At 35.0% G+C, this 16,931-nt stretch overlaps 1 pseudogene; it reads left to right on the top strand.

Moving 5' to 3' along the window:
- The first annotated feature begins 2,965 nt into the window (after positions 1–2,965).
- On the top strand, positions 2,966–4,959 carry LOC145036394 (glutamate--tRNA ligase, cytoplasmic-like; annotated as a pseudogene).
- The last annotated feature ends 11,972 nt before the right edge of the window (positions 4,960–16,931 follow it).

The raw sequence follows: 16,931 nt of genomic DNA, 5'->3' as shown, positions 1-16,931 counted from the left end.
GCCCAATATGTGTTTATATGTTATTGTATGGTATGTGGTAGTTTGGGGGAGCTCACTAAGCTTCGTGCTTACAGTTTCAGTTTTGGTTTTAGGTACTTAGTTTTCAAAAAAGGAGATCGGGATGATTCCAGTGCACACACCATTTATTCAGCCTGGGATGTTTGTACTCTGATATTTTTGACAGTTGTTATAATATTTTGAGATACATTGCTTATGATTTCTATATGAGGTTTATTAACTATGGTTTTATCATTAAATTAAACGAAATTTTTAGACTGTGTTTTTGGGATGTTACATAAATCATCGGTATCCATATTCAAAATATTCAAGAAATTTTGTGTTATACATTTCATGAGTATCCCCTGTATGTTTGAATTTGTGTTGGCATGATTAATATGTTGAATTTGATGAATTGAATTGATTAGTATGTGATTGGGTTTTCAGGTTTCTAAGTTGATTAGGTTTAAATATCTCTTTGTGAACTTTAGTTAAAGGTTATGCAAACTTTTTGTACCATATGAATGAGAAATAAGGTAAGGAGTTACTCATATGTAAAGAAATATTTATAAGGAGAGTTTTTAGTTTTCAAATATAAATATTGATTGGAATCATCACAACAGGAACGAATACAGAATCTTTAACGTTTGTTAATCATGAGAAGAATTTCATTTTGTTGTTTTTTTAGGCTATAATGGGATTTCTTTTAAACCTTAAAAGTCCTTGTTGGAAAAGGACTTTGTGTAAAATACATGAATCTGCTTCTTTTTGCCGACCCTCATTTACTCTTGCCTAAGAGTTAAAATAAAAAGACATTTTCATTTTGCCAAACGACTTTTTGGCTTTTTGAAAAAGATAAAATCAAAAGATGGTTTAAAAAGGTATCCCAAACAGACCCTTAATATCAATTATAGTGGGAGACAAATAAAAGTATATTGGCATTACATGTTAAAATGAAAGTGGGATGTTATGACTTAAAATTTGAAATGTAAGGTCGTTATAACGTAAAATTTTACATATAAGGTCCCTAAGAAATAAGTTAGAAATAAATAAAAAAATCAAAAATAAGGAAAAAAAATGAAAACAATGATGATATAACTATTGAAAAAAGGAAGTATATTGCCATAGAAAAAAGGTTCCTCGTTCAAAATGATTAACAGAAATATAAACAGCTTTTAAATTTAATCTGGTATAATGATCGTCGGTTGAACAAAATTAACATAATTGGTCCTTGTATAAAAAGATTACAAAATTGTTCTTTAAATATAAAAAGATCAATAAATTGCCAGTGTTTAAAAACATTAAAAATAATGGTCCTTTAAATAAAAAATAACAATAAATAGTCGGTGTTCATCCAAGATTAACAGAAACAGAAACAGTTTATAAACTGGTATAATAGTCCATGTTTGAACAAAAATAATATAACTGGTACCTGTATAAATAGATTTACAAAAATGATCCTTTAAATATAAAAAGAGCAATAAACGGTAAGTGTTTAAAAATATTAACATAAGTGGTCCCTATGTATTAGAGAAATAGCAAAAAATGGTCCTTTAAATAAAAAATATAAATAAATGATGAGTGTTTAAAAGGATTAAAAGAAGTCTGGAAACAGTTTATAAAACTGATATAATGGACATTGTTTGAACAAAAATAACATAACTGGTTCGTGTTTAAAAAGATTAAAAAAAACCCTTTATATAAAAGGATAGCAATAACTGGTCGATGTTTAAAAACATTAACAGAAATATTAAAATAAATAAATAAATACAACAGTAATGATTAAGAAATTCAAAAATTAAATGGTATAAACTTTCGTGTAATCCTTAAAATTCTTATCCTCCTTAATAAATAAAGGTATTTTTGTTACCTGTCAATCTCTCATGAGTTTTAACACTTATCATCCTCCTTAATAAATGAAGGTTTTTTTGCCACATGTCAATCTTTCATGAGTTTTGACACTTGTTATTTTGTAGTAATTTTGAAATAAATATTATCCATTTATCAATTTTTTGTTTGTTTCAATTTTTAAATTAAAATCATATATTTATATATGTAAAGTATTAAATATCATATATATGATATTAAATTACAATAAATACATTTCTTCATTTCTAATTTTAAAGTTATACATTAAAAAATATTTTCTGTTTACACTTTAATGTTTAATTTTTTTTTAAAATCAAACCGTATAATATACGGGTCTCACACCTATTTTGTAATATTTTTGAATTAAATATTATCCACTTGTTAATTTTTGGTTTGTTTCAATTTTAAAATTAAAATCGTATACTTATATATGTAAAGTATTAAGTATCATATATATGATATTAAATTGCAATAAATACATTTCTTCCTTTTTTATATTAAAATTGTACATTAAAAAATATTTTATGTTTATATTTTAATGCATAATCTTTTTATAAATCAATCCATGTAATACACGCGTCTCCCACCTAGTAATTGTATCAAAGTAAGTTGAAATTTTGAAAAAAATAACAAAAATATTGATATTAGATGCCGATTTTATTTTAAAGGGATTTGAATTTAATTATGGTCGGATATTTAATGAGTCACCAGGGTATAAAGGTAAGTTTTATTGGACCGGATATATACAGCTATAGTTTCTATAAAAGATTTAGATAATCAGAATTATTTTTTCTAGATTTATATTAGCATAAGGCAGTTTAGAAATCACTATATTAGACTAGAATACTAAAAACCTATATAAGGAAATCCAACTTATTGCCTTGTTGTCTAAGAAATCTTGTTGCCTAAGTTTCCTTCTAATTAGTATATATATAAGATGTAATCGTCGTCTTTTTAATTCATTGATCGAATCAAGTTTTAATAAGATTTCGCAAGTAATTTTTTTTCTCTCCTCTGTTTTCTGTTATTCCCCTGTGTTCGTCCCTTCTTCTACACTCCTGTTCTTCTGTTTTCTTTTATCTCGGTGAACAAGGTAATGATGCATCTTGTTAATTCCAATCGCCCTAAAGTGGATCTTTCATATGCTGAAATGGGAAAAGTTTTGTTGAGATTTGCACCTGAACCAAGTGGCTATCTCCACATAGGCCATGCAAAAGCCGTTTTATTGAACCAATATTTTGCTTAGAAATACAAAGGGAAACTATTCCTACGGTTTGATGACACAAATCCTGCAAAGGAAAGCAACGAATTTGTTGATAATATTTTAATGGATATCGCGACATTGGGAATCAAATATGAAAAAATCACTTATACTTCCGATTACTTTCCGAATCTCATGGAAATGGCTGAAAAGTTGATCAAAAAAGGGAAAACATGCGTCGACGACACCCCCAAAGAACAGATGAGATACGAGCGAGAGAAGAAAATAGAATCAAAGTGTCGGAATCAGAGTGTAGATGAAAACCTCAAACTATGGAACGAGATGGTTCTTGGAACGGAAAAGGGAGTTCAATGTTGTTTAAGAGGAAAATTGGACATAACCGATAACAATGGATCAATGCGGGACCCGACTTATTATCGGTGTAATCCGATTCCACATCACCGAGTCGGATCAAAGTATAAAATATATCCAACTTATGATTTTGCATGTCCTTTTGTTGATTCTATTGAAGGGATTACACACGCGTTGAGATCCAGCGAGTATCATGATAGAAATCCTCATTATTCAAGGATTCAAGAGGAAATTGGGGTTAGGAAAGTTCATTTGTATGAATTTAGCAGGTTGAATATGGTTTATACAGTTTTAAGTAAACGGAAGTTGCTTTGGTTTGTTGAAAAGAACAAGGTTAATGGATGGGATGATGCTTGTTTTCCAACTGTCCAAGGAATTGTGCGCAGAGGCTTACAAATTCAGGCTTTAATACACTTTATACTTGACCAAGTAAGTATATTCTACAATCTAAATTACTAACTTAGTTTCGGTAGTTTTTTTTTTTAATGATGGAACTGAGAAGGAATGGAATGGAATGTTTGTTTCGTGTTGGAATGGAATGGACCAATCCTAAACAAAGTTTCCTTCTGTTTTGTTAATTTTTTACCCCTTAATCATTGAACGGAATGGAAATTTGCAATACATTTTTTTTAACAAAATTTGATGTTTTCAGTTAACTTACGTTTTCATTTTCTAAAAATAACAACAAAATCTTAATATTCTTTTTTCACAGGGAGCATCAATGAATCTGAATGTTATGGAATGGGACAAACTCTGGAGCATTAACAAAAAAATGATCGACCCTGTTTGCCCAGACACACTGCAGTCCTTGAAGAGAACCGGGTCTTGTTGACATTATTAGATGGGCCCCACAAGCCATTTGTGCGTGTCATACCAAAGCACAAGAAATACGTCGCTGCAGGGGATAAATCCATCGCTTTTACCAAAAAGATTTGGATAGAACAAGCCGATGCTAAGGCCATATCCCCTAACGAGGAAATTACGTTAATGGACTGGGGAAATGCAATTGTTAGAGAAATCAAAAAGGACAAAAACAGAAATGTGACCGACTTAATCGGGGTTTTGCATCCTGAGGGATCGTTTAAGACAACTAAACTGAAACTCACGTGGTTGCCTCACACTAACGAGCTTGTTCCTTTAACTCTAGTGGAGTTTGGATACCTGATCACGAAAAAGAAGGTATGAATGATAATTGATTAATAGTAGCATATCCATATCTTGTGTGTGTGTGTGAAAAGTCATAAATGCCCCTTAACTTACTTATAATTAATTAATTAATTAATTGTGTGTTTTTTATGCAGATGAAAAAAGAAAAGGATTTTATTCCGGTGTTGAACAGGGATACAAAGAAAGAGATTGGGGGAGTTGGGGATTCAAACATGAGAAGACTGAAGTGTGGAGACATATTGCAGTTGGAGAGGAAAGGCTACTTCAGATGCGATGTTCCTTTCATAACACCTTCAAAACCCATTGTTCTCTTTGCTGTTCCAGATAGCAGGCAAACTGCAACCACCAAATAATAAAAATAATTTGTTAGTTAATAAACATGGATTACAAGATTTTGGGACTAATTGTGTTTTCATTTGATATTATAGTTACCTGTAGTTACTCACTTTTGCTATGTTTATTCTTTCTTCAAATTAGTTCTTAACCTCATGTATATATTACAAAATGTTGGAGCGACCTAACCAAATCCTATTTGTGTGTTAAATCCCATTTGTCTATAACTTCCGATATTGGTCCCTCCTACTAAAAGTCGTGGGTTAAAGTTTTTTCTGGTAGTAGATGTTTTCGAATGGTTTTGTTTCATGAGATTTACTTGCTTATTGGATAAACATTCTCATCTTCTAATCCTGTAATAAAACAACTTTATGCATCACCGAGTAAAGAACTGCAACATACATTTGATACCATTAAATGCATAAGTCATGGTTTATTATACCCAAAAACCGCTTGTTAATGAACCAGTAAAAATCGGCTCAATATGTGAAAACTAGGGTTGTGCATGGGTCGGTTTTGAACCCTAACCCAACCCGTAAATGATCGGTTTCTGGTTTTCAGAACCTAATAGGGTCGGTTTCTGTAACGCCCGCAGATCCGGGCTAGTCAATTTAGAGGCAATAAGGGTCAAAAATGACTTTTCGACAAAAGATTATTTAGAATGAATAGTCTTAACCAAGTTTTATAATATGTCACAAGGTTTCCGTACATATAAAGAACGCCGAAATCCAAGTTATAACGAAGAACTTATGGCCCGCCGAAGTTTTACGGCAAAACCGGCACGGCACCGGAAGATGTAAATAGTGAATTTACGATAGAAGACTTTTTAGCCTTAGCAATCTAAACAAAAGTCGTAGAATATCTTAAACTAAGAGCGTCGATAAAAAGAACGCCCAAATCTGACTTCGTATGAGGAAGTTATGATTTTTCTAAGATTCGGCTTAGCAGTATACAGCCCGAAACTCGAATTTTAGTTTGAGAGGTTTTTGGCTTACGTGAAATAAATGAGAGTTGAAGATCTCATTAATAGGAACTCAATGGTAAAAAGACAGACGAAAACGGAGTCCGTATGAAGGAGTTACGAATTCTTCGCGGTCATTTAACAGTCTAAACGCCTCGTACTGTTAAATTTAAGATCGGTCGAGAATTAGCCGACGGAGATATTATTTTTACCTACGCGTGGATATAAAGAACGTCAAAAACGGAGGTCGTATGTGAAAGTTATGGATTTTAGAAGTCGGAAGTGTGTTGGGGTGATGTGGCACAATCTTGATCATTGCTTTCTCCCCAAGTCTTGCCACTAGATGGTGACATGTGGCACCAAGTTCAGCCATTTTCACCCTATAAATATCACCTCTCCCACCCTCATTTTCTTCACACCTTTCCCATTCTTTCTTCTCTTTACTCTCTCTCTAGAACCTCTCTCTAGCCCCGAAATCCCCCGAAAAGCCTAGGGAACCTCCCTAGCACGAGGTGGAAGCCCCGGAGTGCTCAACGGCTCCGAGAAGAAGAGCTTTTCGGCTTGGAAACACTGCTCCAAGCAAAGCCTGGTTTTCTATAAAACACGTTGTAAGTGAGCTACGCCTACACTATTTTTAATATAGTTTTTATTTAATTATATTAACGTTATTAAGAACATATAATAAATACTTGGGCTATTATTATGGGTTATATAAGTATTTTTTTTTAACGCTTATATAATAGTAATAATATCTAGACTATTAATTAGTCTCGGTGAATAATAGACTAAAGTCTATTGGTGATAATACTAGGTTTCGTCGAAGGAAATTATTTTAAAGTAAATGAAGCGCTGTCCGAGTACCGAGTCACCACCTTCTCAGGTGAGTGCATAGTCCCTTTCATGAACATGATTTTAATACAAGTATTGATTGAAGTATTGATTATATGTTTATGTGCGAGTTAATTGATGTTGCTTGAAATTCGTGTTAAACAACATACCTGATTATATTTGATAATTTAGGATAAAGAGTAGACCTAAATTAAATATGAGGAATATTGGGTAGTATATTCTTACGAGTACAAGTGAGTTAAACTCAGAGAATAGAAGTTAGTATATGTCACTTATCCGGGAGTATGGATTAGACATAGTCATTGTCCCTAGTCCGAGAATATGGATTAGGCATAATCATTCGTCGTTAATCCGAGAGTATGGATTAGCTATTGTCCCTAGTCCGAGAGTATGGATTAGGCATAATCATTCATCTTTAATCCGAGAGTATGGATTAGTCATTCGTCCCTAGTCCGAGAGTATGGATTTGGTAAATTCGTTCATTTCTGATCCGAGAGTATGGAGTAGGTAAAACGACTAATCTTAGGTCCGAGAGTATGGATAGCCTCGTTGCGAGGATCGACGGGGTGGGATAAGAGTTGTTTATATATATGTATGGTGAAATTGTATATTTTGTGAATTTTAAACTATATATATGGTATAACATTGTGGGATTGAAATCCCTATGTGCTCACCAGGTTTCCCAACCTGACCCACTCAGTTTATTTATATCACAGGTGTTGATATGAAGTGACATTACACTGAGAGATTTAAAGAGATGTAGACCACTAGTGTGAATAATTCTAAGTTCTGTTTATGCTTATGTTCATGTATTAACGATGACATCCCAAACGTTTTAAAATGAAATAAATACGTTTCTTCGAAAATGTTTTAATAACGTATTTACCATGTTTTTCTGGGAACAAATTCCGCAACCTTTTTATAAAATGAAGTACTCTGATTTTTATAAAGCATAAACAAAATCGGTCTTTTCTGGCCGTGATTTTGGGGATGTCACAGTTTCTGGTCGGTTCGGTTTCTCAATTTCTGATATCGGTTTGGGCGGTTTCTCGGTTTCTTAGGTTCAACCCATACACTTACGGTTTCTGGGTTTAAACCCATGGACTTTGGGTTTAAACCCATTTTCCAGAAATGTAACAATTAGTTAAATAATTAAAAAAGCACCTAAGCTTCTTTTATTTATTTTTTTATTTTTTTAATATATATATATATATATATATATAAAATAATCAGTAAAAAACATCGGGTTTGCGGGTTTGTTGGGTCGGTTTCTCGGTTTTAAAGAGGGGTCGGTTTCTCGGGTTGTTGGGTCGGTTTCTGGGGGCAAAACCGAAACCGAACCCGGAAAGTCGCTTTTTACAAATTTAAAACCCACATCGTTGGTTTTGATTCGGTTTCGGTTTCGTCGGTTTCTCGGTTTGGGTTTACTCACCCCTAGTAAAAACTGAATTTGTATGACTAAATCCGGTTTACACCAGGGGTAAGTAGCATGAACCAGACTTGAATTACCGAGTAGAAGCTTCCTTTAAACTTGAAAACTGGAATATATATTAATACAACTAGACAAATATCCGCAGAATAAAATTATATGGTTAAATTTTTGGTAATCATACGTTATTGAAAATATTTATGTCATTTTTATTAACTATATAATAATAATAATTACATTTAGTTGATGTAAAACTATAATTAATTTGAACAATAAATAATATAACACTTATGAAAATTAAATCATTTAATGGTCTCTGCTCACGTTTTACATGTGTATAAAATTAATTGTGGTGACTTACTAAGACATGTGGAAAATATGATGAATAAACTATTAATTCATATTCAAATTATCACACTACTCCAGTGCATGATGCATAACCATATATTTGCATCGAGAGATTATTCGGGTATGGGACCCTCGTTAAGGAAGTTTTCTTTCCAGAATAAAATAATTATATTACTCACTATTTTAATTAACTATTGTTATAATTTATGAAATTTAAATTCTTTTGATAATGTTTTAATTTCATCATATATATTATTTAAATTATCAACCACTATTTTTAATGTAACATAATTTACCCTGCCGACTTCTAAACCCCATAACTTTCGCATACAAGATCTTTTTTTGATGTTCTTTATATCCACGCGTAGGTGAAAACAAGATCTACAACTTTCATTTAGACTCTATCGGCTAATTCTCGACCGATATTAAATTTAATAGTAGGAGGTGATTATACTGTTAAATGTCTGCGTAAAATTCATAACTTCTACATATGGACTCCATTTTCGTCTATCTTTTTATCGTTGAGCTTATATTAATGATATCTTCAACTCTTATTTAGGTCGTGTAGTCCAAAAACCGCTCGAACTAAAATTCGAGTTTCGGACCGTGCACTACTATGTCAAATCTTAGAAAATTCATAACTTCCTCATACGAAGTCAGATTTGGGCATTCTTTTTATGGACGCTCTCAATTTAACGTATACTACAACTTTTTTTTGGGTCACCAAGGCTAAAAAGTCCTTTATAAAAAATTCACTATTTACGTCTCCCGGTGTTGTGCTGATTTTGCTGTAAAACTTCGACGGGCCATAACTTCTTCGTTATAACTCGGATTTCGGCATTCTTTATATGTACAGAACCCTTGAGACATATTCTAAAGCTTGGTTAAGGTTATTTATTAAAATGTCATTTTCGACCCCTATTATCTCTAAATTGACTAGCCCGAATATATAGGCGTTACAAATCCGAATCAGGAATCGGGGCAAGCTTGGTTCCCGATACATCGGGCCTTTCAGGGTGACTGTCAGGGTGGGTAGGGTAGCATACATTTTGGATCTATCTGCAAATTTGAGTCAGATTTATAACACCTTCCACGTATCTCAGCTGAGGAAGTGTGTAGCCAATGAGATGGTAATGGTACCACGAGAGGACATTCAGGTGGATGTGAGCTTGAATTACATTGAGCGAATGATTGCAATCATGGATCAAAAGGTGAAGGTTCTGAGGAACAAGGAGGTAACCCTGGTTCAGGGCCAGTGGCAACATTGGAGAGGGTCCGAGTTGATGTGGGAGTCGGAGTCCGAGACGCGAGAGCAATATCCAGAGTTATTTTCAGATGATGATTTCGGGGGAGAAGTCTGATTCTAGTGGGGGAGAATTGTAACATCTGGACATCCAGCTATATTATTTATTTATTTATTTCTTGAGCTACTCGACGAGTCGGTGCCCCAACTCGTCGAGTAGAGTCACGAAGTGCCATGAGGGTTTAATGACCTACTCGATGAGTCCGAGGAGTCGACTCACCGAGTAGGAACCGGGATGAGAAACCCTAAATCCCCAGGTTTGGGGCCTATTTAAAGGCACTTATAGCCTCATTTGCGGCTACCCTTCTTGGAGAGCAAACCCTAACCGACCTTTGAGCTTAGAGAGAGAGAGAGTACTTTGCTAATTGTGAGTGTTTGGTGCATCTTGTGAATAGAAAAGAATATTTCCAAGCCAAGGGAAAAAAGAGTGTTGTTGGATCTGTGGTTATTTCACTTCACAGCTTCTGGGAAAGGTATAAAGCTTGCACCTTTCTCATTATTTCGTATAGATCACTTGGTTTTGTGAATTTAGGATTTTTCCACCCAAATATGAGGACCTTGAGTGTTTTGTGTTCAGTGAGAGGGTTGAACTTCAGATATGGACCATGTGAGATCCATAGAGTCCAAAAGTCCATGCTTTTTTCAACCATAATAGAGATCTTGAGTGAAAACCCCTTTTAGGGTGTGTTTTGGCATTTTAAGCTCAAAATGCCATGCATGGGCGTAAAGCTTGTGACTTTGCGTGGTTGATGAGCCTTAGAAGTATAGATCTAGAGTTTGGGGAGGTTCTCTACCTTGAAAACGATTGAATGAGATATGGGTCTGAATGGACTCGCCGAGTCGGATGGGGTTGTCCTGATGGTTTTGATTGCGCAACAACTTGGCGAGTTGATGGGTAACCTCGGCGAGTTGAGCTAGACTTTTGAATGATTTTGTGGATGACGAGCAGACTCGTCGATTCCCATGAGTGCACTCGACGAGTAGGGTTAACATGGACTGTTGACTCGAGTTTGACTTCTGTTGACTTAGGGTTTGGTCAACCATGTCTTTGGGAAACCATGGAGGGGTAAATTGGTCTTTTCCCCACTTCAAGAGAGTGAGAGAGATGACTAAGTAAATGTGTAATTTAAAGAGTTAATTAGATAACTATCTTGTGTGATTAGGAGGAGGCTAGACTTGGGGATTTGTGTGCTAGAGTATTCATTCACTTAGCTTACTTACGAGGTGAGTCTTCTCACTATACTTACCAAGAGTGGTATCTTTATGTGATTGAGCTGTTTTATGTGTTTATCTGTGTATTGTGGTATTCTGCATTGTCTATTGTGAATTATTGTTGAATATTGTTGCTATGAGTTTACTGAGTTAGGACTGGAGGGTTCCACTGAGACACATTGACTGGAAGGTCTTATTGAGTTATGGACTAGAGTAGCTAATGAGTTGTGCATAGTATTTTGGGGAACTCACTAAGATTTATGCTTATCGTGTTATGTGTTATGTGTTTCAGGTACTTCTCAGGATCACCGGAAGGCGTCGGCTTGATTGTAGACACACACACCGGAGATTGTTTTATGTTTGAGAGGATCCTGGAGTTTTATACACTATTTTATTTTGTACCTGGGTTTTGGGGGATTGACATTGTGGCATTTTATGGTTAATTGTTAAAATTAATGTGTTTTTGAAATTTTAAATTTTGGTTGAACTTTTACGTCGTTACAGAATGGGTGGAGCCCAATATATTGTGTGTGGGGCCTGTATGGTTATGTGGTATTTTGGGCGAACTCACTAAGCTTTGTGTTTATGGTTTTGCGGTTTAAATGTTTTAGGTACTTCTGGTTCCTAAGGGAAGGGCCCGACATGATTGCACAACATCCCCTGGAGTTCTTTCGACACTATTTATTTGATTCACTATGATGTTTAAGAATACTTTATAATGTAACACCTTGTTTATTAAATAAATTAATTAATTAATGAATGTATAGTAGCCCTAAAATCAATAATTATGTAGCAAAGTGTTGGTCTCGAGGGTTAATTGTTACAATTTTAGAAGATGGGGGTTAAAAGTGTAGTTCGGGACTTATTTTGTAAAGATTTTCAGTAGTTAGGGGGTGTATGGTATTATCTAGACTTACATTGAATAGATTATTGGGAGCAGGGACTAAATGCTAAATTCTGGATTTAAATTGAAAAGGGTTTTGTATAGGAAGGGTCGTTTGATAACATTTGGATTAAATTTGAAAGAAAATGGAGAAGGAGAGGCCTTTTTCGTCATTATGGGCTGAAGTTGTATGAACTGGGTATATAACTCTTCGACTCCTCCATAACCCTAACCCTAAGTGTCATCGTTCAGCCGCCACCTCTCCATCCTTATACCCCCTTTCGTCTCTATCGTTGTCGCCACCATTCTCCATTCGTTTTCCGATCAGCTAGCGGCCGCCACGTAAAGCTCTCATCCGCCACCCACCACAGTCGAGAACCGTCGATCTCGTTGAAGAAGAACTGCCACCGACGATGCCGGCTGTAGGCACAATCATTGTCTTCGTTCGTGCCCCGTCGTCTACTATAGGTCGTTCGTGAGTGTGCAGATATGTGTGTTGGAATAGTGTCTAAGGCTGCAACTATATTAGGCAAGTACTTGACCCGGTTGTGCATGGTCCTTTTGGGTTGCCTTCACCAAAGCAACTTGACTTGAGAAATAAATAAACTCTTGGCCGTAAACTCTATCTTGGGTCACTAAATGAGGCTTAACTTTATTACAACTCAAATGGTGAATTGCTTCAAGGCTTAAACAAGTGTTTGGGCTTCCTTTTAACTCCTTTGAGGAGTTTACAGCCCCGGGACCATATCCCTTGGAGATTACGGTCGTAATCTCCCTTGGGAGGATGTTTATGGTGTTTTCAAGTCCTTAATTTCACTAGGAATAAAACTAGGCTTTTGTACTTGGCTTTAGAAGAGTTTATGGCACCATTTGGCACCATTTTATGGAGTTCACGGCCCTAGAACCTTTTGGGCCGTGAACACCTTACTCTTGGTGTTCTAAGTGTGTTAGCTAGTCCTAAAATCATTTAGGTACATGCCCAAATTAGCCTCTTGGCTTAAGGGGTGTTTTTAGGGCATTTTGGCACAAAAACATGGAGTTCACGGCCCTAGAACCTTCTTGGCTGTGAACTCACTTCTAGCTTTGATTTTTAATTGTTTTGGTGGTCTAAACATGTAATGGTAGTCCCTATGTTGAGTTCCAAGGCTTTGAGGGACATTGGGCACACCTTTGGCCCTTAAAATGGAGTTTACTCTCCAAGTGTTCTTGGGCGGTAAACTCCCAAATCTCGGGGTCTTGATCCGATTTTGATGTTTTCTAGTCATATACACACTAACATACAAGCCTAAGGTAGTTACAAATCACGGGGGAAGGACTAGGCATCTTTTTAGGAGTTTACTCCCCAAGGTGTTCTTGGGCGGTAAACTCACGAATCTAGTTGTTTTGTTATGAAATTAATGTTATTAAGCACATTATAAGCCATATAATACAACTAGAGAAAGGTACTCACGATTTGGGATAAAACATGAAGATCCGTGAGAGAGAATTCGGCTTTTCTCTAGTTGGAAATGCAACTAATGAATGAATATGGTTCAGATTTCTATATATAGTCCTGAGATTTTTGGCAGAAAATATTTTATTCCCATAATGAACTCTAATGTCATAGAGTATTGGAATAACAGTGTTGCACAAAACCCTAGTGCATCCACTCTCCTAATATCTCCTTAAGTGATAAACATGAAATACTCAAACTTATACCCAAAGTCTAAAATTTTACTGTAACTGTTCTAACTTCTATTGGCTTGGTATGGTTTGTTCAGAATGGAAATTTCGGGTTGTCACACTTTATGATTATGAGATATTAGGCCATTAGAAATGCCAAATGTTTGGACTGGACTAAATGGTTGGGCCTTTGAATAAGACCATGTAAAGGTTTGGGCCCAATTCGGAAAATTGGGCCATATGTTGGGCTTTGATTCATAGTTTAACTTTTGGACCTTTGGATTGGGCCTTGAGTTAAATCAAGCTAAGATAGGGGTAAGACAGTCTTTGTCACACCCCAAAACCGGAACGGCGGAAACGTTCTGGGGCGGAGGACATCATGTACAATATCACAACAAAGCATAATAGTAAACAAGCAACAACATCATCCATTACATTAATAATATAATTTAATACAAGTGTGTTCTGTATAGTTATAAGACACCAAAAATATGAATCAAAATAAGAGATGAGTCTTGAACGTGCTCCATCTTCTCAAAACCTGGCATTGGTACCTATCTACCGATGACATGAGAATACAAGTTATTTTGAAAGAGTTTATCAGCTTTAAAGCTAGGGAGTTCATAAGCATTTTAGTGTCATTGTTTGTATGAAAATGTTTGTAAGTGTTTAATGTATAAGTTTGTAAAAGTTTGTAGTAAATGTTTGTATCTCCTAGAAAATCCTATATTTTCTACTAAAAGTAGCCTTCTACCAAGGCATCAAATGTTCTGAGTGTTTGTTTCTTGTAAAAGTGTGTATTTTTCCCAAGTGTGACTATGATTAACAAAATATAGTTTTTACATTACTGTTTATGTGAGAAGATCACAATGTGAATGCAATGAGAAATAATAAAGTATTGTAGTGTTGTATTATAATGACTAATGTTGTACTAACCACCTTAAACCAATTGTTAATTAAGGTATAATGTGATATAATTGTAACCATACTTGATCGACTTAGTAAAACACGACGCTCGAAGACGTCGAAATGGTATGACATTCGTCACCCGTAGACCTGCAGGTCCCACTGTAGCTAGCAGCAAGGTGTAGGATGATCAGTCCCGTATAGATCTATACATAAATTCACGCTCTCCTTACAGGAGACTCTGGTTACAAAACGAGAGATAACGGTGATGCCATGCCCCGAAGTAGTGACTCACATTTATGTTATAGTATTATTGTATATGTATTGTATGTACTAGTGTAGTGTATGTTCTATCTGTCTAGTATGTAGTATGTTCTCTTTGTTTCTCATCATAATATGTTCTCTTGTATAGTATATAGTATGTATTGTTTCTCACTATAGTATTCTCTATCTGTTTCTCTTTATATTGAGTATTGTTTCTTGTTATAGTATTCTCTACCTGTTTCTCTTTATAGTATCTATTGACTCATGTATGAACTGACTCTTTGTATGTTTCATTGTACTAGAAATAGTGAGTAGTGACTTCCTAAACTATACCTATTATAGTTTACTTGTAGAGTTGTTTGTATAATGAACATGTTTGAACACCTTTGCTACCCAAAGGTATTGAACTGAGATAAAAGGTTTTATGTCTATACATCTATACATAATATATAACTAAAGATCAAACAACACTCGAACAAACAACAGGCTACTCTAAGTCAACAACTAAACAAAGAACATGAAATAAAGTGAGTTGTTAGTCCTAAGTCCTCCCAACCTTACTTATATAACTATATATGCATTAGACATGGTTTTGACTATATATAAGTTTAAAAGAGTTAAAAGAAAAGGTTTGGCATATAAGAACAAGTTTAATAAACATTTTGAAGTGGTTTGCTTGATAAAACAGTTAAAAGTATAGTAAATCCATTTGTTTGATAGTTATTAATCACATGTGAATGATATAATAACTATAATGTTTCAACTTGTACTCCCCCCCCCCCCCCCATAAAAGCATTTAAAATCATTTAAAAGGTAGATTAAGGGGTATGAACTCACCTGTAGTGAGTGGTTTGGATGAACGAGTGGTATAAGATGCTAAGTGCCAAGTGAAGACTTAAGTACACACACGGATCCTATTTATCATATAATGATATATATATATATATATATATATATATATATATATATATATATATACATACATACATACATACACGTTTACAATTAGTGTTTAAACAACTAATTATGTAAGGAAAGACACCCTAGGTTATAGAAAACACTTCGATTCAAGTGCTAGAAGTACTAAGGGTTGCATATAATGGGTATATGGCCACACATTAGTGTTTACGACCAAGATGTTGTGTTTCATGTGTGTGTACGGCCAGAGTGTACGATCCAAGTGAGTGTACAGCCGTACACTCATGGTGAAACATGTCATTGAGTGTTTTAAAGTCCTCTTAAGCATCTAGGTAGTGTGTCTTGACCAATACTTAACCTTATTGAGAGTTAAATGCCATTTTGGGCCCTAAAAAGGGTGTGTACGACCATACAAGGAGTGTATGCCGTACACCCTTGATAATCATGTAAAAATGGTCAAAAGGGTATTCCAAGGTTCTATCTTTCATTCTCTAAGTGTTCTTGATCAAGTGCTAGCCTAGAACATGAGTTTTAAGGCCATTAAGCACCAAATAAAGGGGTGTACGACCATACACTTCTTATTGATCATGTTCTATATGTTTTCTAAGGAGTAAAGTCAGTAAGAAACAAGCACAAGGAGTGGTACTTACAATAGAGAAGCCTTTAGGGGTGTTTGATGTCCAAAACTTAGTAGATGTGCTTGGTGTTCTTGGAGAACACTTGAAGATCTAATCAAAATGAGTAATTTCATGGATGAAATGGTAGATCCTTACTAGATAGTGTAACGAATCATCAAATAGAAGGAAGAAAACACTTACAACTTGAAGATCTAGAAGCAAAATCGGATGATACTTGAGAGAGAAGTTGAATTTTCGGCTTAAGAGTGGGAAAAGAGGTGAAAGGAGGCTAACACTCTCATTTATACATGAGAGTGTACAACCAGAAGGGGGTGTACGGTCGTACACTCCATGTGTACAGCCGTACACTCCTTAAGTTGGAGTGTTTGGCCGATTTTTGAAGTGTTGAACTTGCGGGACTCCTTTCTAAACCCTAACTTTGAAGATACAAGGCTTAGAACACTTTAACTGACTCTAAACAATGCTAGAAGATAGCAAAAACAAGTTTGAACTTGATTGATTTGAATGGTTTGTACAAGAAAGAAATTTCGGGTTGTCATAGTCTTTTACCACATCAAACTCTAATCAAGCATGCTTCAGGTAAAAAATTGCAAAAAGACCCCAACTGAATACAAGTATT

This window comes from Lactuca saligna, chromosome 3, assembly GCF_052625555.1.
Source record: "Lactuca saligna cultivar CGN05327 chromosome 3, ASM5262555v1, whole genome shotgun sequence".
In the NCBI taxonomy this organism is placed as follows: domain Eukaryota; kingdom Viridiplantae; phylum Streptophyta; class Magnoliopsida; order Asterales; family Asteraceae; genus Lactuca; species Lactuca saligna.
The sequence above is the reverse complement of the archived record's forward strand: the minus strand, read 5'-3'. Positions and strand labels throughout refer to the sequence as shown.